Below are 26,193 nucleotides of genomic sequence, written 5' to 3' on the forward strand. Positions count from 1 at the left end.
TAAAAGAGAAAGATTACGAAGATACACAATACTCATAATCTTATCGCCAAGAGATCATTACTATTAACATATCTCCAGCATTCTGCAAATTAGTTTTTCAAAACAAGGTTCTACGTATTATTTTGTAACCTGCAATTTTTTTTAGCAACTTCATATTGAGAGCATTTCTTCACGTCATTACATGGTTTTCTATGACATCCTTTTTGGTAGTACTTTGTATAATATATGGTGTGGACACATGATACACTTACTTAAGTAAACTCTTTCTCTCTCTCTCTCTCTTTTAAAATTTTATTTTTAAGTAATCTCTACACCCTACACGGGGCTCAAACTCACAACCCTGAGGGCAAGAATCACATGCTTTACGGACTGAGCCAGTCAGGCGCCCCATTAAGTAATCTCTTTTTATTGAACATTGAGGTTGCTTCCTGTTTACCTTCACTAAAAAGAACAGTTTTGTTTTTAATTTCCAAAGGTCCCTGGTGCATTGTTTAAATGAAAATCTGGCCCCATGGAAGGCAGGGCTTTGGGTCGAAGAAGACTCAGGTTGGAGGAGCCAAGGGGTCTGGCATCCACTTTCTGTTCTGCCACTCTTGTCTGACTAGTCAGGTTAATCACTTGCTGCCTCAATTTCCACTTTGGCAAAATGGTGACATAACCCTCATACCTTCCATAACCCTGAAACTTCTCAAACTTTCCAACACTTAAGGACATGTCTGTGTTGAATGGTGGGAAGCAAAGTCTTGTGGCCGCTGGAGTGTGGGAGACGGGTCTCCCTTTGCTACTTCAGGAATGGAATCTCAGCCTTTAAAGCTTTCTTTCTCCATGCTGTCTCCCACCACCTCCATCCCAAACTGGCATTCCAAAGCACGGGTTCACCAGGTCTTATCCTGTTGAGAGAGAGGGTGCATTTTGTTCCTTAGCAGTCACGGCCGTAGCCACGACTATGACTGAGTTCTCTTCCAACCCAAAGCATTGGTCTGTTCCAGCCCTGCAGATAAAGCGGTTCGTTGGACTGTAGAATGTCAGAACCATAAGGGACCACAAAGACAATCTCGTCCCCTACCCCCACCACCCGTGCTATTTAAGGACAGTGATTTGACCAATGTCTTTGGGTTACTGGCAGAGCTGGATGAAGGGGCAGTGCCAGGATGCCATGTGGCCAAATGATTAATTGTGTGTCTTTGGGCACACACTGGCTGGGTCAGTCCTGTATCCAGCATTTCTGAGCTGTGGTACCTTGGGGGCAACTTATTAGCATCCTGTTTCAGTTTCCTTAACTGTAAAATGGGGATAGTCCTCATAGTACTTACTTCATAGTGTTGTTATAAGTGAGATAACGCTCTGACTTAGTATTTCATTAGTAAATGTTAGCTATTACTGTGATAATATAGGTTGTTTTCGCAGTAGCACTGACTCCCCTGCCCAGGACACAGCTCTCGACACCTGCTGCTTGTTGGAACCATAGCTCTTTACCAGCCACTGACAGGGATTCCTCTTCAAATGGATACTACTCTGAGTAGGTTTGCATTTGGGATACCCCCAAATTAACCTGCTCCCTCTGGCCGCCTCTTGCTAACCACCAACCCAGTAGCATTTGTGTGGAAAGAGTGGAGCGTGCTGCCTGTGCTCTGAGACAGAAATGTAACCACAGAGCCAAAGAAAATTAACAACGTGGCACAACCTAAGCATCCTGATCGCAGCCCAGGGGTGTACAAGACTGAGAGGGATGTTAGCTGGGAAGGGCCCCTTTTCTGTTTAACATATCCCTCAGCTCGTACACAGCCAGCCCACCAAATTTCTTTTACGTGTTTAACTTAATTTTTTCTTGGAACAAAAAACATTTAGAACTTTTAAAAACGTGGATTTAATTTCTTAACCCCTAAAGTCCTGGTGCATAAAAAAAAGAAATTCCAGTGGATATCCATCTGTCGACCGATGGATCAATCGATCTATCTATTGATCATTTCTTAAGTAAGCCATCTTTAGTTAACTTCAATTTGAAGTCTCACTATGCAGTTGACCTGCGATGCCCATGTCTGCATCCCAGACACGCTCGGCTTAAGGACAGGTCACAATAGCACATCTGGGAGGAGGTGAGGAAGCATGGACTTCGAGGCTCAGAATCACGGACTCACACAGAGCTGAATAGGAAAACCGGAAACTCCTTTCTTTTGGGCAGATTCTGCAAAGCTCCTTCCTTCCTTCCTTCCCTCCCTCCCTCCTTCATTCCCTCCTTCCCTCCTTCCCTTCCTTCCTCTTTCTTTCTTTCTTTCTTTCACAGTATTTGAGAAATATTTGTGATCATTTAATAAAGATCGATTTTATTTATCTGAAGAAACATTTTAAAGTGAACACCGGTCTTGCATCCCAGACTGCTTGAGGTCCTTTGCTGAGCATACTGTGGGATTGTGTTTGAGGTCATGGGCATGATACACACAACCACTGTGACAGACATGCTGGCAGTTGAAATCATCCACTGGGTCCTGTTTTCTTTCCTCCTTCTCTTCCTCCTCCTCCTTTAATGAAATAAATTTATATTAAATGACCAAAATGAAAACCTACCAAACTTGCCTTGTCCCACACAAAATGAAAAAACAAAATTAGATGATTAAATGGACTAAAGTGGCGAATTTATTTCTTGCTCAATAAGTACAATGCTTTGACTTCAAAAAAAATTTAATTTTTTCATGCGTTCGTAATTTGAGGAGAGTGGCTTCTTATTTCTTTCTAATGTCACTCTGCATATACATTCAGACAAACCTCAACTTGTAATTTCTTTTTTGTCTCTCTCGGTAACTGTCCAAGTTGCGGTCTAAGCTTTAATTGGCTCTGGTTCATGTTTAGTCCTAAACATTTGCTAAATTTGCTTATTGCGCATCCCCAGGAGTAAGCCTATGGGTGGCCACATATTTGTTGAATGGATGTTTCGCCTTGTAGGACATACTTTGGAATAATAAGTAGGACATACTTTGGGCTGAAAGAACTGGGCAAAGGGGAGTCTTGCTCCCGTTTCCAAAAAAACAGGAGAAAAAGTCCCTTTACCAGTATAAATTGATTTGCCACAGAGAACACAATGAGGCATGGAGGGTGAATAGTCGTAGCCTTTTTCTTGCATGAGGACCGTTCTATCCCATGCAGGCCTGACCACGAGTGTAGAAACACTCTGCACTTACCCACACAGATCTGGAGCCCAAGTCTGGGCTCCGTCCCCTGACTATGTGTGTTGTATGCAGTTGTAGAGTCAATATGTATGACCGTGGTGTGTTCGCCTGAGTAGGCAACATTCTGGCAAACACACAGGCTCTCCTGAACAGTGATGTTATTAGAATGTTTTTGTTGTTATCGTTTTATTTGTCTAAAGTCAAACATCCACTCCTCTTGCTCTCCAGTATCTTACAAGCCCGGTGCTGGCCCACACTGCTGCAGGAACGGGACAAAGAGATGATGTTACAGTCTGGTTTCTATGGCAACAGAGGAGGGGTAATGAAAACCGAAATGTTGGAAACACCCATTCTGACAATTGTGACATAATTCAGGTTATTACAAGGACATAACTACCAAAGAAGCAGAAGTGTCATTACCCTGCAGCTCATGTCGGCAAAAAGCTACACTGCACATTTCTCTTAGTTGGGCTGCTAAGAGGAAGGAAACACGAAACACACGCAAGCACACACACACACACACACACATACACACACACGCCTCGTTTTCTGCATGTAAAATGTGTGTGTTCTTTAAAAGCCAGTGGTTGGCTGGTTTTCCGGACATGATGTGGTTGAAGCTGTCATCGTAATGGAAATTCATTGCTGTAGCTATGGTAAATCGAGTTTTCTGCCTGTGCTGAATGCATTAGTCTAATGAGATGTTTGCAGCCGGAGAGCAGGGCTGCTGGAGACGAACTGTGAGCTACTAACACACGGGTGGAAGATTAGCTTTTGTAATACTCGGTTTGCATGTACCGAAAGTCATCTGTCTTCTGAGTCAACATTCCCGGCCTGGTAAAGAACCTGATCAGGGCTCTGGTGAACAAGCCGTAGGTAAGGGAGATGCACAATCGGAGGGTGTGCCGTTGACACAGGATTCCTTCTCTCTCTACTGTCATCACGACAGGTTATCTGGTTCAGTTTATCTGGGTTGCATGCCTACCTCTACGGCAATGCACGAGTGCCCTGTCCTAAAACCACTGAGGCCAGCAGGTAAACTTCAGTTCCTCCTACTCAAAACAAAAATGTTTGATTTCTTAACCAGATCTTAGAGAGGAAGATGCAGGATAGAATTATATAGTTTATAAATTTGGGGTACGTACACATTCACTACTCTTTAACTGCATTTAAATATATAGAAAGTTGTTTTTTCTCCCCTGAATGTGAACTCAAATACCTGTGGGGTTTTTTTTGGGTTTTTTGTGTTTTTTTTTTTTTTTTTGCATGATGATTTCGCTTTGCTTTTGTTTTGTTTTAATTTAAAAAGTGTTTTATGTCTTGGGATAAACGTATTTACTAAAATCTAATTATTAAAATTGATGTGTTGTGAACATGCAAGAGTACTTTTTAAAATTGAATTTTATTATTTATATCCCAGATGGAATATTTTACATGTCTTTGTACTGTTTTTTTTCTTAATTTATCAAGACAGATGAGAATACTATTTACTGCTAGTTGCTGGTACTGGTTAGTTTTGGGGAAAAAACCAGGTGGCTATGGAATGTCAGGATCAGTTTTCCCAAGTTCAAATACAGAGCTACCTTCTTCCCAGGTGGGGTGTTGTGTAACTGGAACGGGGCAGCATGAAGGTACCTCTGCAGCTTGCTTGCCGAGCAGAACAGGACAGTGGATGAGGGTGGTGTCGGCTGTAAGTCATTTAAGCGATAGTTGAGGTGCTAAGTCAAAGCCCTTTCTACTACCTATAATATAATGGAGAGGTGACTCATGGTGTTGTCTCCGGATTATATGATAGTACTCAAGAGGGTTAGACAATCACTAGCTTTCTCAGAAAGTGGCTTTGGGTTGGTCTCAGACCCTGTGGTACTTGAGAAAGTGATCCAGGCTTTTCAGAATCGAGACGTTGTACACTCTTGCGTTTTCCTTTCTTTTCAACCAGAGGAACCATTTCTGAAGAGTAAGAGGCATAGTTGCTTTTATTCTCAAGACTTAAAAAAACATAGACTATTTGAAGTGAAAGCATAAAAATAACTAAGAAGGAATTTATAGCGTGGTAAAGTAAACGATCTAGGGGTACAATAGTTGTGTGGAGCATTTTTGTGTTGCTTGGTAGAACGAGCCTGAAAAAATGAGGTGGGGGGGGTGGTTATTTGAGCAACAGCACCTGGGTGAAGATTACCTAGAAGGACAGTAGTGATCATCTAAACTCAAATAAGACATTAACGTAGGAACTTCAATTTTAGGGGATTTGTTTGGTGGCACCAGAATCTTTACCTTTTAAACATATGTGTGACAGATATTTTTGAAAATGTAGCTATGTTTTCCTTAGCTCTTTAAATTGTGTATGTGGACAGTCTCTAATGTTTCGGGAAGTTTATCAGTCGGCTTGCTTTATAGAATCACAAGTGCAAATCCCACAAAAACCAGTTCTTCTGTGTGTAACGTGTTTCAATTTCTTCGTGCCTCCAAAATTACTTTTATTTGGCTGCAAAAAAAAAAAAGTAAATGACCGATAATGGAAAGAATATAAAACAATAAGAGAAACAAGTAAATCGCTTTCGGTCCTTTATTTGCTTTTGGTGGTATGTTTTCAAGGCAAGTGAAACCAGCAGAAACAGTTTCACTTTCTGCTTCTTGGCTTCTGGGGGGCTGGGGTGCCAGGGCTCTCCAGCAGCAGGTAAGGCCAGCAGACCAGCTGCTAGAAATCAAGTCCGCGCTGGGACACCCCACGGAGTTGTGGTCCTGCTGCAAGAAACTTTACGCTGGAAATTCAAAAAAGTAATGACTTTCTCAACGTTAAGTAATATTTGCTTATTGTAAAAAATTCAGTCGGTGCCTCAAAGCACAAAGATCGAATTTAAAATTTCTTACAACTTTAAACGATGTGAAAATCACAAGCAGACTGCGTTAGACCTCTCTCATAACGTGGTGGATTTATTTATTTTTTAATCTCAATTCTGGGTTGCAAACACTTCCAACAAATTTAAGGCAACATTACTGAAGTTCCCTGGAATGAAAAGAAGGAATGCTCAGAGAGGAATACCCCTTCGTACGTTGGGGGAGTAACATTTCCGAGGGTGTTGCAGATCTGCTGACAGTTTGGGGCGCTCGGAGGACACACACCGCACCCACATACGCTCGCCTTCTGACACCGTTGGGTCCAGGCAGAGGTGGGGCGGGCGGAAGCTCGGAACTCGCTCCGGCCGGTGGGGGTAGGGGGCGGCTGAGCTCCGCGGGGCGTCGTTCCTCGCGGGCGTGTCCCCCTGGAAGCCTGGGCATCACACTGACGCCGGCCAGGTGGCCTGGGCGTGCCCCCCGCAGTCCACGCGTCCTGCAGGAAGCGGGAGGCGACGCTGCCCCGAGTCCGGTGGGGCTGGGGGCTTCAGATTCCAAGCACCTCCCGTTTCGGTCTGTGCAGTCCTCTGCCTCCGAGCCTTATGCTTTTTTACTCGGGGATGGTGAGGTGGAGAGAAGAGCGAGGAGGGGAGGAGTGACTCTCTTCCCATTTAACTACCGAAGGGCATAACATTCGGTCTAACATTTTGGAGATGAAGTTTGTAAAAGCGGTCCCTTTGGGTGGGAGCACACGTGCCTGTTCATTTTGGTGGGCACACTGGACCTATCTAGGAGGGAGCTTTGTTTAAATGCCTCCTTGGGCATCTGAATCCAGCGATCTCCCAAAAGGCTGGTTTGAGATTTGCACGTTTTTAATGTTTTTGTTGTGGTTGTTGTTGGTGCTTTGGAAGGCAGGTGAGGAGAGATGAGGGGGCTTCTTAACAGCCCCTGGGAGGAAAACAAAACAAAAAAAAAAAACCCAAATGGTTTGGTACCTATATAATGTAATAGAAGCCACCGCTGTGTCTAGTAAATTACTCTAAATTTTAATTAATGAGTCACAAAAGCCACACCATAAGCTTTAAAAATTACCCCTTTATCAATAAGGTGATAATTAACTTTCTCTAGAATTAGCAATTCTCTCAGCCCCGGGCAGTATGCAGCCTAGTAAGTTCTCTGGAATGCTGCCAATTTTAAACAATTGGTCTTTTGGCAAATCTACTGGATTTTAATTCAAACATCGATTGTGACATTTTCCAGCGTGGTTCAAAGACCATCAGGATCACCGAAATCATGGTAAAATTTCTGATTGCAAGGTTGGCTCCAAATGTTTGGGTTGCATTGGAATCTGTCGCTTTTTCTTTTTTCATTGTCCATTTCCACCTTTCTCCCCCAAACCTCGGCATCTGCAAGAACACCACACTCTCGCTTCTCCTATAAATCTCTGCTAGCATCTCTGCTATAAATCGCTGTGGCCAATCCTGCATTTGTTGGTTCGCACATACTGGGTTCGAGTGCTCTGCCTGCAAGCCCACGAGGTCCTAAGTGTTTTTTCATTGTTGTATTCATCTCGGTTTCAGTTCCGGCAAGGGTTCTTCCCTAGTATTTCTGCAGGCTCTCACCGCGCGGTTTGTCAGACGCCGAGATTTAGATTGGGACTTGGAGGAGAGGAGGTACAGACAGAGGGCCATTCGGGATATGCTCGTGGCCATTTGAAATTTGGCTAATTCTGACCTACGTATGTTAATATCTGAAGAGGTACAGGAGCACTGGGCATTTCAGAGCATCCGGCTCCACGATGAACCCCCCGCCCTCCCAACCAACACACACACACAGACACACTCCAGCTAGTCACCGGTGGGTGATGTTTAAGGACAGCCTGATGAGGGATGCTGCCATTCGGCCACAGTGGCTGGACGGCAAGTGGTAACGAGTGCACATCACTCCTCTGGAAGTCAGACCTCTCTCCCCTTCCTCCGGGTTCGTCGAATGTTAGCATTGGTGGACTCTTGCTTCATGGAGCCGAGAGCCTGGCTGAGATGAGGTACTGGTGATAAAGTTTGCTGCCGGTTCAGCTGGCAGTGCTGATACAGCCAGGAGCATCCTTGTCCTCAGGAAGGTGGGACGGAGGTGAGCGGCAAGCAGGGTTTGTGCATGTGGGAATCAGTCAGCATCAGAAGAGGCACTTTGCCACCACGGAGGAGATGAAATACCTCTTGCTTCTTGCAATGATCACCTGGTGGACTACTATTTTAGGACCCAGAGGAATTTATTAGCCAGTGGCAGTTCTCCTTTTGCATTAAGCTGAAAAATCATTCCACTGAGTCTGTGTGACACCCTGGAGTAATGGGAATGTATTCTGAGATCCCACTGTAGGTGGGCTTCCCTGCGATTGCTCTTGTTACTGTTTGGCCAGTTGTGTTTTATAGAATCTGGCGGCATAGACAGGTGAACCTCTCTTTACTCTCCCACCAACTCAGGCATGTTCTACCTAGATTTGTATTTGTGAGGGAGGCAAACGTGCATCTCTTTTCAGCAGCTGCATTTATGGGTCAGATAAATGGGACGTGGTCCCAGCTTTGCTGATTTTCAAGAATGATTGCATAGTCCTGCAGACAGGCTATGCCAGCCCTTTGGGGAAGGGGCTTGGCTGAGGAGTGGTGGCCTTCCTTTCTCTATAAGGCGTACAATTTAGAAACAGAGTGGAGTTGGCTGTTATGAGAAAATTGATGTGCCAGGGAAAAATAGTGTCAATGCTATGCTTTGCAAGGTGGTGACGTTGTCTGGTTAGCCCCGTGATAGTGACTCAACTTTTGGGAGCTGAATATTTGGTAACAAAAGCCTTTGCTCTTTTGCTCTCTCATTACAGAGCAAAAGCCATCATTCTTTCAAAACAGAAGTATATGGCTTGAAATTAGTCCTAAAGAAACACGCAGCCTTTCATGAGGATGGGTACTCAACTTGGGAACAAACACTGGGCTGGCAGAGCAAAGAATTACCCTCAATGGGTCCTGGTCCAGCCATTGGAAAATGGTACTTAACAAAGAGGTCCTGGGATAAAACCCAAAGGAGAGACCCTATTCCATGCCCCATCCAATGAGTACTTAACCATCCCTCTCCCTCTTATTTCCCTCCCCTGCTGCAGTTCAGAAGGGACTCAATAATGGCCAACAGTTAGCATATGGTTGTCAGCTTATAGACCTGCTGGGTCATTTCCTTTTGGATGGAAAGAAAGGTTTCCTCTTTTCCCTTTCACATTTGTCCACAAGTCATCCTGGGACATCATCGTTCTGATGAGAAAACCAGGACCGAGCACCAAGGAGTCTGTTTTGCCCTGGTGTCCGAGCTGGGCCTGAGCCTTGTCACCAGACCGAGGTTAACATCGCAGTGGCCATATCTGAGGGTCTGCCCCGGATGCAGCCTTTGAGCTGGCCTGGGGCTGGTGTCACGATTCTAATCCTATTTGACAGGCAACTATGAACAAGGAAAGGAAGATCTGGAGAGAAAACCACAAGGTGAAAGCCAACTTTGGGGCATTCGTGCTTTCCGTTTTAGAGACAGGATTTGGAAGTCGTGCAACAAACAGTTCCTTTGGGCCACTTCTAAACTATTACATTTCTAAACTAACCATTTCTAAACTAGTATAAGCCAATAGGAATTATTCTCATTCTTTATGGCCTTTTAAAAAAGAGGCTGACCACTTTTCTTCATAGTTCCTTAGGACTTAGTACCCTCACTATTGGGAAATTATGGTGATATCAAGGCTTAATCTAACAATTAGCTATAAAATATGCTGTTCATCCCAAAGAGAATAACTCAAAAATGTCATGTGAGGCACTGGGCTTATTGATTGGTAAAGAATGCCACCCTGGGAATAGATTCTGTCATTTTTCAGTCTTGAGAAATGTGTGCCATTTGTTCATGCTGTTGCCATTGTTTGCCTGTGCTGAGGGAGTTTGCCATGAGATTTGGAGGTCAGTACACTACATGGTCACCTGTGCATTTCCCCTGATATTGGGAATTCTCCCTTTCAGATGCCATGAGATGTTCAAGCATATTTGATCGTATCCCTTTAAGAGCTTGCTTGTAAAAATGCTTCAAGTGGAAAGCTGCAGATCACTTTATATTTTGGTGCACACATTAGGAAGTATAGAAACGGTGCAGTGGGGGGACCCTCAATTGGTTCTAATGTCTGAAATCACCACCCACAGTATGAAAATACGGCACTTGTTTTGAGTGTTTGTAACATAATTAAGTACTTGACATAAATAATGAGGGCAAACTGGATGGTGTGGTTATGTTGGTGCCTGATATGGAAATGGTTAATTGGTCCCACAGTGGGAATTGTGCATGCCTGTGCAATTGTGCATTGCCTTAATGAGACCAGGTGGGTATAAACTCTCTCCAGGGAACTGAAGTTATAAAGTCAAGTTGGGTGTGATGTGTGTGACAATGTGTGGAAGCCGATGACCTATGATGGTATAGAGGACTGGTCTTTTATTTCTGTTGCCTTCCCTTTGAGTTAGAAGTCGTTTGTCATGAACCCCAGTCACAAATAAAGGGACTAAAATTCTCCATTAGCAGGGTAAGGAAAAAGGGCATTCAGAAAAGTTTGTCTCACACGTGTTTCAGCCCAAATCTCTGCGAAGGTCAAGTACTGAGTTTCTACTAATTGGCTTGAGACCAGAGTAATGTGGAATAAACTGGAAATAAAATCATTTAAAAAATATATTTCTGGGCACAGGTTAGGTCACTGTTTTTATGACTATATTTAACATTTTCATGCCTGAAGAAAAAAAATTCCATGGGACCAAGGACCTGGCTTGTCCTTGTAGATTTCTAACAGCGGATAGTGTGGGTTACACAGCTTCCTGGACAAAGTTAAGCAAAGCCAAGCCTCCTCTGGCCAAGATTTCCTGTATTCTGCTTGTGTACTTGGTAGACTACCAGTTTCCAGGGGGGTTTCTCTTCCCTGGGAATACAGATTTAGGACAGGATAAGGAGAATTTACATTGGGACCATGGAATCACTTAAGTTCCAGGGCATTTTCTTTTTTTCTTTTTGCTTCTTCTTTTTAAATTAATTAATTATTTGTTTATTTTATATACTGTGTTGTCGAGTTGGATAACATACAGTGTGTACAGGGTGCTCTTGGTCTTGGGGGTAGATTCCTGTGATTCATCGCTTCCATACAACACCCAGTGCTCATCCCAACAAGTGCCGTCCTCAATGCCCATCATCCATTTTCCCCTCCCCTACTCCCACCGCCCCCATCAACCCTCAGTTTGTTCTTTGTATTTAAGAGTCTCTTATGGTTTGCCTCCCTCTCTGTTTGAAACTAGCTTTCCCCCATGGTTCCAGACCATTTTCATACCAGTTCACCCCATTGTGTAAACTGGAAGGTTAAAATATGACTGAAATAACGAACTCGAGGGAAAAACATCTGACATTTGAAGGGACAAGTTAAAAGCAAAAACCTATACTCTGAGAAGTGGTCTTGAAGTGATTCCTAGCTTCTCAGATTGAATGGATTGTAAAAGCCTTCCTCCCAGGGTCAAGCCTCACACTCTTCCCTAGTGTCTGCTAAAGATACAGACAGCACAGCCTCTATTCTCAAGAGGCTGCCCCCTCTTCCATTGTTGGAAACTTTAACTGTTAGCAAACAGGCATTTTCCCCTCCAGAACTTCCCCTAGCTTCCTCTTGCAGTAACTTCCTCCTCTAAGGGGGTACTTCTGTCTTCAGAGCTGTATAGAATAAATATAAACGGAGCAGCACGGATTCTGAGTGGGCAAAGCCAGTTTAATGGCTACTGATGTGACCCAGGGCAGGTATGGTGGCAACCCTGGGCCCCCCTTACTTCCAAGGGGGTGATATTTCTTGTCCTTACTGCTGAGGCCCGGTGCTTTGAATGTGGCAAGTGCCCAATAAATATTTGTGGAATGAGTGATTCAAGAAATGGTAATGTCAGCATGGGTGGAGAGAGCACAGTGTTGTGGAAAGAGCATACACACACTTTGGTGTCACCCCAACTTTATGAGATCATAGGATATAATATTTCAGAAGTCGTTGGGAAGGTTGTATGGGATAATGTATATCAAGTTCAAAGGAAACAGTATATGGAAAAGTATGTGTAAAGTGCTATCCGAGTGGTAATAAATACATGTTCTCATTTATTGAGCATCATATGTTCAGGGATGCTGAGAGAAGCACTAAACATGCTTTATCTTATTTATCGGACTTAAACCACATGGGTGCTTAATACGAAGGCCCTTTTTAAGTGTACTTACTATTTTGAGAGAGAGAAAGAGAGAGAGAGAGAAAGCAAGCAAGGGAGGAGCAGAGAGAGAGAGGGAGAGAGAGAGAATCCCAAACAGGCTCCGTGAGGTCAGCACAGAGCCCACTGTGGGGCTCAATCTCACGAACTGTGCAGCCTGAGCTGAGATCAAAAGTTGGATGCTTAACCGACTGAGCCACCCAGGCGCCCCAATACGAGAGCTATTCTTATCTCCATTACACAGGTAGGGAAATTGAGGCTTACGTTAAATAACTTGTGGAGGCTCACATGGCCGTATGAAGTCTGCTGAGTCTTTTCTTCAGTTTTGAAAAGCCAATGGGGTGTCCTTGTCTTTTCACCTGCGAGGGCTGAGGAGAAAGAGCTCTTTCATGCGTCAGAGCCAGCTGCTTCTGCTCAACCCGGCTGGGCTGCTCCCAGGTCCAGCAGGTTCCAGAAAGGAAATGATTCCCTGGTGTTTCCACTTGGAAAGGCATTTTTGATCCACAGCAAACTTCTTTTAAAGCAGTAGGCTTTCAGTCCTGTCAGACTCAACCCTCATTTTTATTACGAATATTTTTAAGCCCCTGTTTGCAACCCCAAAGTGAAATTCCCAGATAACACAGCCCACCCACACCCACAGTCTAAGAAAAACCAGTGTCATGTCATAACTGAAATATAAAGAGGAATAAAAACAAAGTAATTAATGATTACTTCTGGTGCGGGCACCCTGTTCTGGACACCACATGAAGGGGTCAGGTGCTTGACATCTGCTACCTCCAGTGCAGTCTAAAATAATGCTCTCGGCGACTCAGGCAACACAAGCTGGTCCTGCTGCTGGTGACATGATTTTCCCAAACAGCAAACAACTCTTGGAATTCTGAACAAAATAAAATTTTGTATTTATGCATTTGCTTTAGGTATTATTACATTCCTGGAAAGTAAAGGATATATTATAGCTAAGTAGAAATATGTTTATACATAAAATGAAGTTCACTCCAGGTTCACAAAAACAAGATTTTCACTCATGTGACCATACGGCGAGACTGCGCTTCATCATGGGGGATAGCTCTGTGTGTCCAGTGTCCCTGGTCTCTGCCCCCCACATGCAGTAATGCTCACCCTGCTCCCAGTATTGGGCCAGGTAAAACCACATCCAGCACATTCCCAAAATGCCCCTCTACAGGCGGTGTTTTCACCACCACTGAGCACCTGTGGATCAGAGTATGCCAACCTGCCATGAACTCCACTTTCTCCTACCTCCCCAAATGCCTGCTTAATTATAGTTTTAAAAAGATGGTGCTGGGCGTGCCTGGGTGGCTCAGTTGGTTAAGTGCCAAACTTTGGCTCAGGTCATGATCTCACGGTTTGTGGGCTTGAGTCCCCCCACGCTGGGCTCTGTGCTGACAGCTCAGAGCCTGGAGCCTGTTTCCGATTCGTGTCTCCCTCTCTCTCTGCCCCTGCTTCTCTCTAAAATAAATAAACATTTGAAAAAAAAAAGATGGTTCTGTTTTGTCAGTTCCTTACATGATTGCTAAGTAGAGGCATCTCAAATATTGTGGCAGGAATTTGGGGGTAACTTTAACATTCTGAGAAGATTTGTAGTGGATTTCCTCTAAAAAAAACTGTACCTTTAAGCTTGAGAAGACGTTTTCTATCATGTTTCGTTCTCTTTCAGATTATGCATAGGTTTTATCGTAATAAATAGAGTATTTTAAAAACACCTTTGGAAAGTCCTCACTATTCTCTGGGTTTGCTTGAAAACATTAACAGTTAATGAGGGACCATGATGATGCAGAATTTGTACTAGTTATCCACACAACCATCCTGGAATGTATCATTATTCCACTTCACAGACCAAACCCTAAGATTCGGTGAACTTAAGCAGCGAGTTTAAGTGTCTCAAGGTCATCCAGGAGGTTCTATAACCAATTTCAAAGCCAAACCCATGCTTTTGCTCTCATGTGCCTGGCTCCTGTATAAGCTCTGGATATATGGTATACACTTTGATCTGTGATGTGGAAATCCGATGTCTGAGAAGTTTTTCCTTGTCGAGTACATAAGAATGGGGTAGAGGAATAAACATGGCTACAGATCCTTTGACATTCCTTCCATGAAGCTTTGGGGTCTAATTCCCCTTTCCTTGACTCTGGGCTGTTCTAAGTGACTTGCTTGACTCATAGGATGTGGCCGAGATAATGTTCCAGGACTGACATCACAAGTCTTCCAGTTCCACCTGGGACTCAGAATGCTCACTCTTGGAGCCCTGAGCCAGCAAATAAGAGGAAGATTGTCCCAAGGCTGCCATGCAATTAGGAGCCAAAGCTCTGTGGAAGGTCCTGGACAAAAAAAGATGTGAGGATGGGTGGGGGGGGGGGGTGCGCGGGGCAGAGGAAGAGGCAGGAAACAGAGCTACTGGATGTGTGGATGAAGAAACCACTTGGGAAGTGAATCCTTCCATCTCAGCCTCCCCAGCTGATGCTCCACACGTCACAGGCAAACTGTCCAATCTAGCCTTTCCTGAATTCCTGATCCACAAAATGGGTGGGACATAATAAGCCACACATTCTGTGATAGTTTTAAATGTAGCAACTGATAACCAAAACACATTAATGGCATTCTTTCTGTTGTATTGGGTATTGTGGATTATTTTTGATGCTTAAGAGTGAAGGATTTTCTACTTCAAAAGGAAGCTAAGATTCACTATAAAATATAGTTGATATCCATTTGCTAGGAATTGAAATAAGAGACAGAAGTTTTGCTCCATATACAGTTACCATCAGAAGTGTTTTCAGGGGAACTGTTATTTTAATAAGTGCATATTTAATTTTACAGTTAGTATATATATTTATGTCTTGAATGACAAATACTTGATTTGAATTTGTGAATATGACATAAAGTTGCAGTTAAAAATGTATTTATTCAAATAGGCCATTAAAGATTCATTAAGTATTAGGTAAATATGGTATCTCAGGTGTATTAGTCGTGGTTCTCCAAAGAAACAGGACCAATAGTAGTTACGTAGGTAGATAGATAGATAGGTAGGTAGATAGATAGATAGATAGAAATTTATTGTGAGGAGTTGGTTCACATGATTATGTAGGCTGAGAAGTCCTAACATCTGTAGTGAGCAAGTTGGAGACCCAGGAGAACCAATGGTATCATTCCTGTCTAAAAGCCGGCACACTTGAGACCCAAGAGGAAATAATGTTTCAGTTTGACTCCAAAGGCAAGAAAAAAACTAATGTCCCAGGTCAAAGGCCATCAGGCAGTTCCCTCTTACTCAGCTTTTTTAAACTACTCAGGTTTTCAACTGATTGGACAAGGCCCACCTGCATTAGGAAGGGCAAATCTGCTTTACTTAGTCTACAGATTCAAATGTTAAGCTCATCCAAAAACACCTTCACAGATACACTGAGGATTATGTTTGACCAAATATCTGAGTAAACCACAGTCTACTCAAATTGATGCATAAAATTAGCCATCCTAGCAGGTATTCAGACATAACACATTTTGCAAATGTTGTACCTAAGGGATCTGAAGTTTGGTAAGCACTGCCTTGAGCCTTAGGCTGTCCATGTCTCTAGTCCAAGGGTTTGAAGCTAAAATCCCAGGTGGTATTGCTCATTTATCCTTAAGGACATGATCCTCTGAGTCCTTTCCATAATGTCTCCTGAAGTTATCCTTTGGTTTTCAGAGCAGCTTTTAGAGAATGTCCCTATTGGTGACTCTAATTCTGGGGAAGTTTGAGCTGTCCTTTAGATTTTTAGCTGCCCTCTTAGGAGTGGCTGTTTCCCAGCATCCCATGGCTGGCCACCATATTTACTGTCAGTTCCTTGGGCTGCCCACAGTTCTACAGCTACAGTTCAGGCACCTTGCTGGCTCCCATACAGGATCGTATGTCACAGCAAGCTCAGGCCTCTAGTGAGAGAATGTCTGCCGTGAAAGTGAGGCCCATTGATACCCTGCCTCACTATTTCATGTTAAGTCTGGCATAGTGGTGACAAGGAGCTCAAATGTGATGTATACAGTATGGCATCATAGGAGCTATGATAGGTCTATGTGTCCTGGCCATGAAGGCAGCTGGACATTTTCATGTCCCTCTCTGGACCATACTTGTTTAGATGATGCTAGGTGTCACCATCAATTTCACTTACCCACTGCCCACTCTCTGTGGATTTGTGTCCAAACTGCCCCCGGAAGCAGGATAAAAATCTTGAGGTCAACAGTTTTATCTCTGGCTTCTTTGGCTTCGGGTGTCATTGCCGAACAGAACGTCAGTGATGGGCATCTTGGTGGAAGATGGAAGAAGACACATGTTTTTCTTTAGGTGGATGCCTTTTGATTGTAACATTCTGGGCAGCCCTCAGCTTACACAAAGGGCTGCGTATCAATGCAACCGGTTATTGCCCTCGCCTATCTTTAGCTGTCTGAGAGAGGGATGGAGTCTTCCTCGCTATAATGATGAGTCATGGTAGGACTAGAGAGACAAGTAGGGGTGGGTTGATTCAGAAGTCATATGAGGAACAGGAAGCACAAAATGCAATGAAAGAAAACAAGCAAGTTCACGAAAACAAAGTGTATTTATTTTGATTATGTATGTATAGGATGAAAACAGAGGTGATCTGTTTCCCATGGTAAGGAAGAAAACATATTCATAGCGTCTGCATTAGTTTTCCAGGACTGTCATAATCAAATACCAGATACTGGGTGGCTTAAACAGCAGAAATTTATTTTCTCATCATTCTGGAGTCTAGAAGTAGAAGTTCAAGGTGTTAGCTGTTTGGTTTTTCCTAAGGCCTCTCTCTTTGGCTGGTGAATGCTTACCTACTTGCCATGTCTTCAACGGTCTTTCCTCTGTGTGCTTGCACCCCTGGTGTATCTCCTTCTTGTAAGAACCCCAGTCCCTGTTGGGGGTCCCTCATTTAAACCTCATGACCTCATTTAAACTTCATCTCCTCCTCACAGGCCCTCTCCAAATATAGTCACATTGGGGATTAAGCCTTCAACATATGAATTTTGGGAACTCTGCAGCTGTAGAACTGTGGGAAACCCCAGGCACTGACAGTAAACATGGAGGCCAGCTGTGGGATGCTGATGAATTATGCAATTTAGTGCATAACAATGCTTATCTTAAGATTTCATCTGACAGTTTTCATCTATTGCCCTGTAAATTATCGATGGTAAATGTGCCTCATAACGGTCTCTTATGATTTAGCAAATGCCTCCATTTTTTGAAGGTGAGGTCAGTTACATTTCTGCTATGCCCACTCCAGATCGCTGAGGGATGTACTTCACCACGGTTCTGCCACTGCCCTCAGGGCAGAGGAGGTGTTTTGATGTCTCCAAATCATTTTTAAATGACAACTGGAATCTCTCCCTGTCTCCTCCTGCCTCAGTAGTGTAAGTTCCCGAAGTCCATAACATTGCTGAAACTCAACAAGGAGGGTTGTACTGATAGAGGTAGGCTAGCATCCCAGAGCTTGCGCCTGCTGATAGCCCCCACCGTGCATTCTACCTCTCCCAGTGGGACAGAAGACACCCCTAGTGGGCAGCAGACATCCTAATATGCTTTGTGCACTAGTTGGGAGGCAGAGTCTTGAGGAGACAGATTCTATTTGAGTAACAATTATTAATCTTACTTTCATCCCTTTAACTAGATCTTCATGAACTCTTCAGTCTGGAATTTTCCTCTAATTCTTGAGAGATTAACTTGTTGAAAATGAATAATAATTATTGAATTTTAAAACTGATGTTCAGAGCATTGCATGTGCATGAAGTAGTTAACAAGCTTTGTTGCAAGGAGAGTGAGGTGCTGTAAGTTAAATGTCTTGCTTCAGGATCAATGACGGTAGCTGGTTGGGACAAAAATCTTGCATTCGTGAATCCTTGGCCACAGTCATTGCCAACTGGCCCAAAATGTTGCCCTAAAATCCCTGATTTGAGGATGAGCAATATGTGATGCTGGAGCATGGAGAAGCTTGAAAATATTTGCTTATAACATATAACTCAAGGGGGCACCTGGGTGGCTCAGTTGGTTGAACATCCGACCCGGTTTTTGCTCAGGTCATGATCTCATAGTTTGTGGGTTCGGGCCTGGAGTCGGGCTCCATCCCGGCAGTATGGAACCTATTTGGGATTCTCTCTGTCTCTCCCTCTCTCTTTCTGCCCCTCCTCTTCTCTCTCTTTCTCTCAAAATAAATAAATAAACTTTAAAAAAACCCATATAGCTCAAACACTGTCCTCACTCATATTTGATGGTGTGAATTGAGTTTGACTCTGACCTGTCACAGTTTTGGTTGGTGTCTTAGGCATCAAGAGAAAGTACCAGGAGAGCTGCCTTGCATAGGGACCAATGGTTTTCCCAGGCTTTGTTGGCAGCTTTCTTTATCCATATACCAATGCCAGTGGAAGATTTCCAGTGGATTCTGGGTGCTGATGTGGCAGGCAATGTGGGGAAGGCTGCAGTGAGAGGAGTGAGAATGACTTCCCTTGGCTTTGTGTTCCTCACCTGACAATAGTGATGGCATCACGATTATTGTGTAAGTCCAGGACGGAGGCCAATGACCAAGTAGTTAGTGCAAGGGCTCAGCCTTATCAGCCAAGAAATAGGCTCTGCTGGGCTCCTTGGTGGCTCAGTCCATTGAGGGTCCAACTCTTGATTTTGGCTCAGGTCATGATCCCAGGGTTGTGGGATTGAGCCCCTCATTGGGCTCCATGCACAACGTGCTTAATATTCTATCTCTCTCTCCTCCTCTGCCCCTCTCCCCCACTTGCATGTGCTCTCTCTCTCTCTCTCTCAAATTTAAAAAAAAAAAGAAAAAAAATAAATGGCCTCAGCTTGTTAACTGCTCTTGCCTGCTGACGACATGAGCATGGGGTCTACCACAGAGAGGTGCTTCTTGTGTTTGCTAGATGGACTGAAGGATATATGGACAGAAAGGGAGATGAGTCATTATGTGAGGGGGCTATGTACCCAAAGGCTTGCTCGGCTAGCTCTCTGGTTTCCAGGTTGGAATTTCAACTGTTTTAATGGCCGTCTCTACCCACATGTTCCACAGGCACCCTAAACTCAATGTTTCCAAAGCTGGATTTCTCATTTGCCCCACATCTTCTCCTTTATTCTACCTTCACAAAAGCTTCCCCTCCAAGATAACAGTTTCAGAATCCCAAACTTCGCTTACCCCAAGCCTTCCAACTGGAAGTCCTAATTCATATGACTTCCTGAAAAGAGTTTCCTGTGGTTCCCCCTTTTTTCCCTCCACCCTCTGTTGCCCTTGCTCAGGTCCTCACTAGCACCCTCCACCTGGACCATAGCCGTGACCTTCAGCTCCACCTCTCTGCCTGCAGCCCCTCACCCTTCCCCCACCTCATGTAATGCACAAAGTTATCTTTGTAAGACACCTATCTGCTCAATTTCCTTAATTGTTTAGATATCTCAAATAGAGTCCCTTGTTTGTATCATTGGTTGCCAAATGTTTGCACCATGTTCCCCATTATAAATAATTCCTTGAGCGCACATCTCCATACATGAATGCATTATACCTTTTGTAAAACACAAACAAAAATAGAAATGAAAAAGCCTATATGAGCCCTTTGTCCTTCCCCATATATACTTGAAGCCTCTGTGTTTTTTCACTTTCTGTTCCTGAGTCCTGGAATTCTCTTCCCTCACTTCTCCAGGTGATGAAATTCTATGTGTCCATCAAGACACTGCTTACACATCACTCCCCTGACCCGGATTCTCCACGCAGACTTCCTCTGTGCCTTTTTATATAATATTTAGATTCTTATGCTTTCTCCTGCGCCATGACTTGAGAATATTTTTCTAGTGGGCAAGGAGAAAGAAGGAAAGTATCAGGATGTATGTCTCTGTTGTTGCCAAGAACAAAATTGTAATAGTACATACCTTTGCTTCCTTGCCCAACCTTCCAAAGAGGTGTTTTGTTTTCTTCCTATTTTGACCTTGCTATTCCTCGGGGTAAAATGTATCTCCCACGGACGAGTGCAGAAGCAGGCAGCCAGATAGACACAAAGTGGGAGGGGAAGGAATCAATGGAGGGAGATGTGCAAAAGTAAACTTAATTCCGCATATCAAGCGATTAGGCTAACGTGATTTAGAGCACCGTGATGGGTGCAGTTTGTGTGTAGTTTTTCCCTCGGTCTGTAATTAATTTGTGGTAATGCTCTAGGTTGTTCAATTTTGGTAAACGAATGGAGCACTGTTCTTTGCAAGAAAAGCGGTGGCCACAACCTAGTCATTTTACGGTAGCAGGAGTGGAAGATAATTACAGGTCTAGAGAACGTCCCCATCCAGAATGAGAACACAGCTGGCTTGTCTTCCGAGGAGAGTGGCTGTGAGCCGGGATCGCAAAGTTGACGCGGGCCGCAGCGAAATGCCAAAGCATTTTCCCCATCCAGCCACGGAGAGTGCTTAACTCACTTTTTAGATATTCCACCCCGTGTCCTACAGGGATTTGTGCTAATAAATATGACAATAACATTGTAATGGGACAAGAAAGGCTGACATGGCATTTCGTTAATTTGTGTTCAGCATTAGCAGGGAGCTTTGCAACCCCTGGGCAATGAAACAGGAACGAATTGGTGGACTGTAGGCATTTTAATTAGAGGCCTTGGGAATATCTGTGTGCTATGGCAGCTGAGTGAGACCTGGCCCCACAAAGTTTACCCAAGGCGTGCTTTCCCTGCTTGCCCTCAGCAGCCATTAAAAGGTCTTACTGGTGGCAGGGGCTGGGGAAGGGAGGAAAAAGTTTCTAAGAAGAGGAGGATTCCTGGTGGGCTGGCAGCCAACACCAATTAGCTTACTCGGCTGTCAGCACCCACAGCCCTTGTTTTAACAAAGTGGTGGCAAAGATCGACAGAAATGGCTTGACCCCATGATGGACCCCAAAGCATTTTTAAAAGGCTCTTTTTACTGTTGCTACCTTTTCATAATTTGGCTTAAATACAATTCGAGAATAAGAACATCATAAATCAAAAGCTGTTAGCGTACATGACCCCTGAAATTTATGGGTATTAAGCAGAAAAAGCTTAGGAACGTTTCACCAAATAATTTTCCAATCCCCTACGACTCATTTAAATTTCCCTCCTCTCCATCTCCCGTTGCTGAGGCATATTCACTGCACAGGAGCATCTGAGCCCCGCCCAGAGTGGAAGGAGTCCCCTCTTTGCCATCAGACAAGCTGGTTGGTTTTTTTTTTTTTTTCACGTTTATTTTTGAGACAGAGACAGAGCATGAACAGGGGAGGGTCAGAGAGAGAGGGAGACACAGAATCTGAAACAGGCTCCAGGCTCTGAGCGGTCAGCACAGAGCCCGACGCAGGGCTCGAACTCATGGACCTCGAGATCATGAGCTGAGCCAAAGTCGGACGCCCAACCGACTGAGCCACCCAGGCACCCCAAGCTGGTTGGTTTTTATAAGGAGGAGCTCAAAGCTCTGCCCAGCTACTGGCACCACATGGGCAAAGAGCCAAGAAACACAAGGAAGACATGGCAGCTGTCTTCCGGTCGGTTATGTGGCCTTGGAAATGGCAGGGTCTATCGGTACTGCACCCCCTTCCACATTTCTTTCACCTTCATCCTTGGGGCTGGCGGAGCGGAGAGCTTCAGTGGGAGATGGTCGGACTAATTGGAGGGAAAGGGCTCACTGCCAAGCTAGGATGGGGACTTAATACCAAAAGCCAACCACTCTTGTTACAGTTCAGGGAAGTGAGTGCCAGCTTTGGAGACCCCAGTGCTCAGGCCAGAAAGGCAAGGTGCAGAGCAATGGGCCCACCAGAGGCCACCATTAAGGAGCAGAACCACCCAGTCATGCTGTGGTTAATGAGTCTCGCCGTGTTAGTGAAGTAGAAACCAATTCGTGGCACTACTTAACATTTGTTAGTCAACTTGACAAATAATTATTGAGCTCCTCTGAGGGACAAGACACATGGAATAACTTACTCTGGCCATGTAGACAAAGTCAGGCCCACAAGGGTCAGAAGTGGGTCTCCCGTCCTCCAAGGATCACCTCCTCCGGAAAGCCTCCTTGCCCTCCTCCAGCCCTTGTATTTACTCTTAGAGAGCCATTCAGGTCTGTACTTCAATTCCCTGCGTCCTTAGGTTGGGGTTTCACTGGTGTGTGTGTGTGTGTGTGTGTGTGCATGCGCGTGTGTGATTGTATTTTCTTCTCACTTAGGGGAGACTCTGAGGAAAGCTGCCACCTCACACACAAGGCTTGGTGGTCTAGCAGTGGTGTCCAGGCGGCCTAGGCTGGGACTCCCAGCCCTGCCACTGCCTCAGAGGTTAAATTGCCTCGTTTCGGCTCTCCGAGCCTCGGCCTTCTCACTGTGAAAATGCAGACATTAGCACCTGTATCACAGGTTGCTATGAGGGGCACCTGAGCTGTGTCCAATACTTTATATATTGCCTGACCCACAGGGAGTATGCAATAAATTGAAGCTAATATGATTATGTCATTTCGCACATGGTTGTGAACTGAGTCTGTTCATTGTCTATTAGGAACAAAATCTCATTTGACTGTCCTTCCTTCTCGAGTTGAGAAGGGGCCCTCTAAGTTAAGAGCTGCCTTGGAAAAGTAGAGAAGGTGTTATCACTTGGCCCTGTGATAAATCATATTTTATTCAACGAGGAAAGGAAAAAAGGGAGCACATCCTTAGACATTTCTGAGGCTGATGGGAATATCGATGGTCATCTCTCAAATAGCTGTGGCCTTCCGCATATGAATCCTTGTGCTTTCTGATTCCCCCCACCAGTCCTGGTGCTCCCTGGAGATAATGTCTGCCCATTCCAATGCCGTTGTTCCTATTATAATTAGGAATATTATATTTCAGAACCAGGCTGATTTCTCATCAGGTCTCATTGCCAACAGTATAGCTGCCATGTGCTCTTAGATCTGAGGGCCTATAAAACAGCTCACCACATATGTGAAACTTTATGTCACTCTTCACGGAGCTAAGTTGGAAAATTTATAGTTTTAGAAGAACATAGTCAAGTTGGAAATGTGGCTTTGGCTGGGTCTGGGCATAATTGGGGTTTTCAGGTGGACGTTGGCAGCTTATGTCTAACGGAAACATCAGGGCCCATAAAATCGGTCCAGTGTCAGAGTTTCAGGTGCTGTATTACATATTCTTGCAGTGCCTCCATCTGTCATCTTTTTTGAAAAATGAGGGTGTAAAAATGGCAGGATATACTGCTTTAAAAAGGCCACCAGCCCAGCCTTCCTATAATTAGTGAGAATAGCACGCTGTTGAAAAAGGTGGTATCTGATGTTTTATTGTTAATTCATATTTTCTTAACATCTATGGACATCTGTGTATTTTAGGAACTTTCCTGCAGTGGAAAAAGGAGTAAGACAAGGTCCTAGTCTTCACGGAGCTGATGGGGTACTAGAGGGGTCAGCACACATTTTCTGTAAAGGGCCACACAGCAACTGTTTTATGGCAGTACCTACAACAGGATTCCGGGCCTTTCCTACAACCCTCAGCCCTCCTTTCCTCCCTCCCTCCTCCCACCTGCTGACTGCTCTCTTCCATGCAAGACACCCATTGCCTCCTCACCCGTAACATAGGCACTAACACAGCACCAGCTGATTGTGAGGACACCCTGAGCTGACGTGCAAATCCCTCACTCTAGCTGTCACTTAAAAATGTTAGTCTGCCTTCCTCCTGTCCTTCCAATTGAATCAGAGAAAGCAAAGTCCCTCTCCCTTTTCCAGGCTAAGCCATCTACCCATGCCCCAACTCTGACCCAGACATCTTCTCCAAGACTGTGTTTACTCAGTTCTTTCTCTCAAACACTCAGCTGACCCCTCTGTCTTGTTCCGCTTTGCCTGCAACATATTTAGGTCTGTTCTGTTAAAAAGATAGATTGAAAGAAGGAGGAGGAAGAGGAAGGGGAGGAGGGAGGAGAAGAAGGGGAAGAAGAAGGAGAGGAAGGAGAAACCTCTATTTGACTTACATCCTCCTCCATTCTTTTTCTGTCTCTCTCTCTTTTTAAATATTTATTTTTGAGGGAGAGAGAGAGACAGAGAGAGAGAGAGAGAGAGAGAGCGAGAGCGTGTGCACAAGTGCGGGAGAGACAGCGAGAGGGAGACAGAGGATCTGAGGTGGGCTTTGTGCTGAGAGCAGCAAGCGACCCCGATGTGGGGTCAAACTCATGAACTGCGAGATCATGACCTGAGCCGAAGTCAGACGCTCGACTGACCCAGCCAACCAGGCGCCCCTCTTTTTCTCTTTTATACACGTGGTCTCCGAATACCTCACTTCTCCATTATTTCTCTTAATCATTTTGTTCCTTCCTTCGGTTTTTCCCTCCAGAGACATGCTGGGCTGTGGAAAGGAGCGCTTTAGGGTCAAGCGCACATCTCCGTGTTCTTGTCTGTGGTGTCACAGACCCTGGGCAGGTTACACAGCAAGATCCTCGTCTGTGTGAACTGGGAACAGTGAGGCCGCCCTCATGAGGGGATTCTGAGAACTTAACAAAGTGATCAGTGAAAGGCACCTTGTCAGGGCTTGGCATGTGACAGGTGCCACTCAATGAATTCTGTTCTCTTTCTCCTCTACAAGCTGTTTAAGGAAGGACAGGGGCCTCTGTCCTTGGGGAATTGAGGAGGGGGTGGGTAGGGATGTTTTTTTGTTCCAAAAAATTCCTAATATAGTCCTCTGAGTTGGGAAAATATGCCTAGACTTTTTTTCTTTTCTTTCTTCTTCATCTTTAAGACTCGCAAAAAGGTATTGTGGGATTCTAGATTAGTTAATTAATTAATTACTCTACTCAATATATATTGATTCAACATCAGCTATATGTGTACCCCTGTGAACGTTCTGGTGGTTCCTGCCTGAGAGAAGCTCTCCATCTGACTGGGCTATAGAGTAGAGAGCCAGGCAGGTCACACAGAATTCTGTGCATTGGAGGGTGAGCCATAGGTGTGCCTGCAGAGTGCCATGGGAATGCAGGCAGGGAGGGGCCCTCTCTGCTGGGCGAGGTGGGGAGTCTCCTGAGGAAATGCCCTCTGAGCTGTGTGGAAGGGTGTGCCAGGGCAGAGACGCCCTGGGAAGGGATTCTAGGAGGCTGGCAGTGCTGTCTTGTAGATCAGTGAGAGCCTGTCCTGGGTCTGGATCAGAGAGAGGTGAGATGAGAAAGGCAGACCAAAAGTATGAGCTTTGTCGTGATCCTTTTCTAGAAACATAAACACTTATTCCTCCATATGAAGGGAAGAATGGACTTCCCCATCCAGAAGGTAGAGGAGGGGCCTGGGAAGAGAGGTTTCTGGGAGGCAGAGTTCAACTCAAGGTTAGGAAGAATTTGTGATCAGTCCTACCCAGCAATGGCAGGCATGTGCAAGCAGGAAGCAAGGCATGTGGGGGCAGCGAGTAGGGAGAATTTATAAATGGGATGGAGCAGGAGAGATGAGCTTGATTCCAGCCTATGCCCAGGCCATGCCTGCCTTACCCAAACTAGCTCAGAAGGCTGGTGCTGGCTCTCACACCTCAGGTCTCCTCCCAGAAAAGCCCTGTATGTTCAGCTCAGCTCTTGGCTGCCTCAGGACCTCCAGTTTTGCCACAGTTTGCCCTTGAAGGGATAAGGGGGGACAAAAGGGACAATTGGATAATATCTTCTGCTAGCAGTTTAGAGAGCTAGCCAATTTTTAAAGAATTAAATGAATGTGTATGTGCATATGTGTGTGTATAGGCATTGTGTAAAGTATTGTGATTTGATTCCAAATATTATTCTAAGAATAGCAATCGTTATTATAATAATTATAGCAATATAATTATTATTTGCTTTTATACATTTATATTTATTATATTATGCCAAATATTAAGTCTATTTGGAATGTTCGACAAAAGCAATTTACCTCTGGTCCACATTGTCACCTATCTCTCTTCTGGACTCCCCTG

General features: G+C 44.6%; 1 protein-coding gene across 6 annotated transcripts in view; it reads left to right on the forward strand.

The window, feature by feature from the left end:
• Positions 1-3,784: 3,784 nt before the first annotated feature.
• SCML4 (Scm polycomb group protein like 4) overlaps positions 3,785-26,193 on the forward strand; it is a 124,239-nt gene continuing 101,830 nt past the window's right edge. For 4 of the 6 annotated variants that reach the window (XM_053222403.1, XM_053222402.1, XM_053222404.1 and 1 more), the window contains exon 1: positions 3,793-4,040. The gene's annotated coding sequence lies outside the window, so the exon portion shown is untranslated. Of the gene's footprint in view, positions 4,041-26,193 lie in introns of all 6 variants that reach the window. The other 2 variants (XM_027057153.2, XM_053222405.1) reach the window with 2 other exon arrangements.

This window comes from Acinonyx jubatus, chromosome B2, assembly GCF_027475565.1.
Source record: "Acinonyx jubatus isolate Ajub_Pintada_27869175 chromosome B2, VMU_Ajub_asm_v1.0, whole genome shotgun sequence".
Lineage (NCBI taxonomy): Eukaryota > Metazoa > Chordata > Mammalia > Carnivora > Felidae > Acinonyx > Acinonyx jubatus.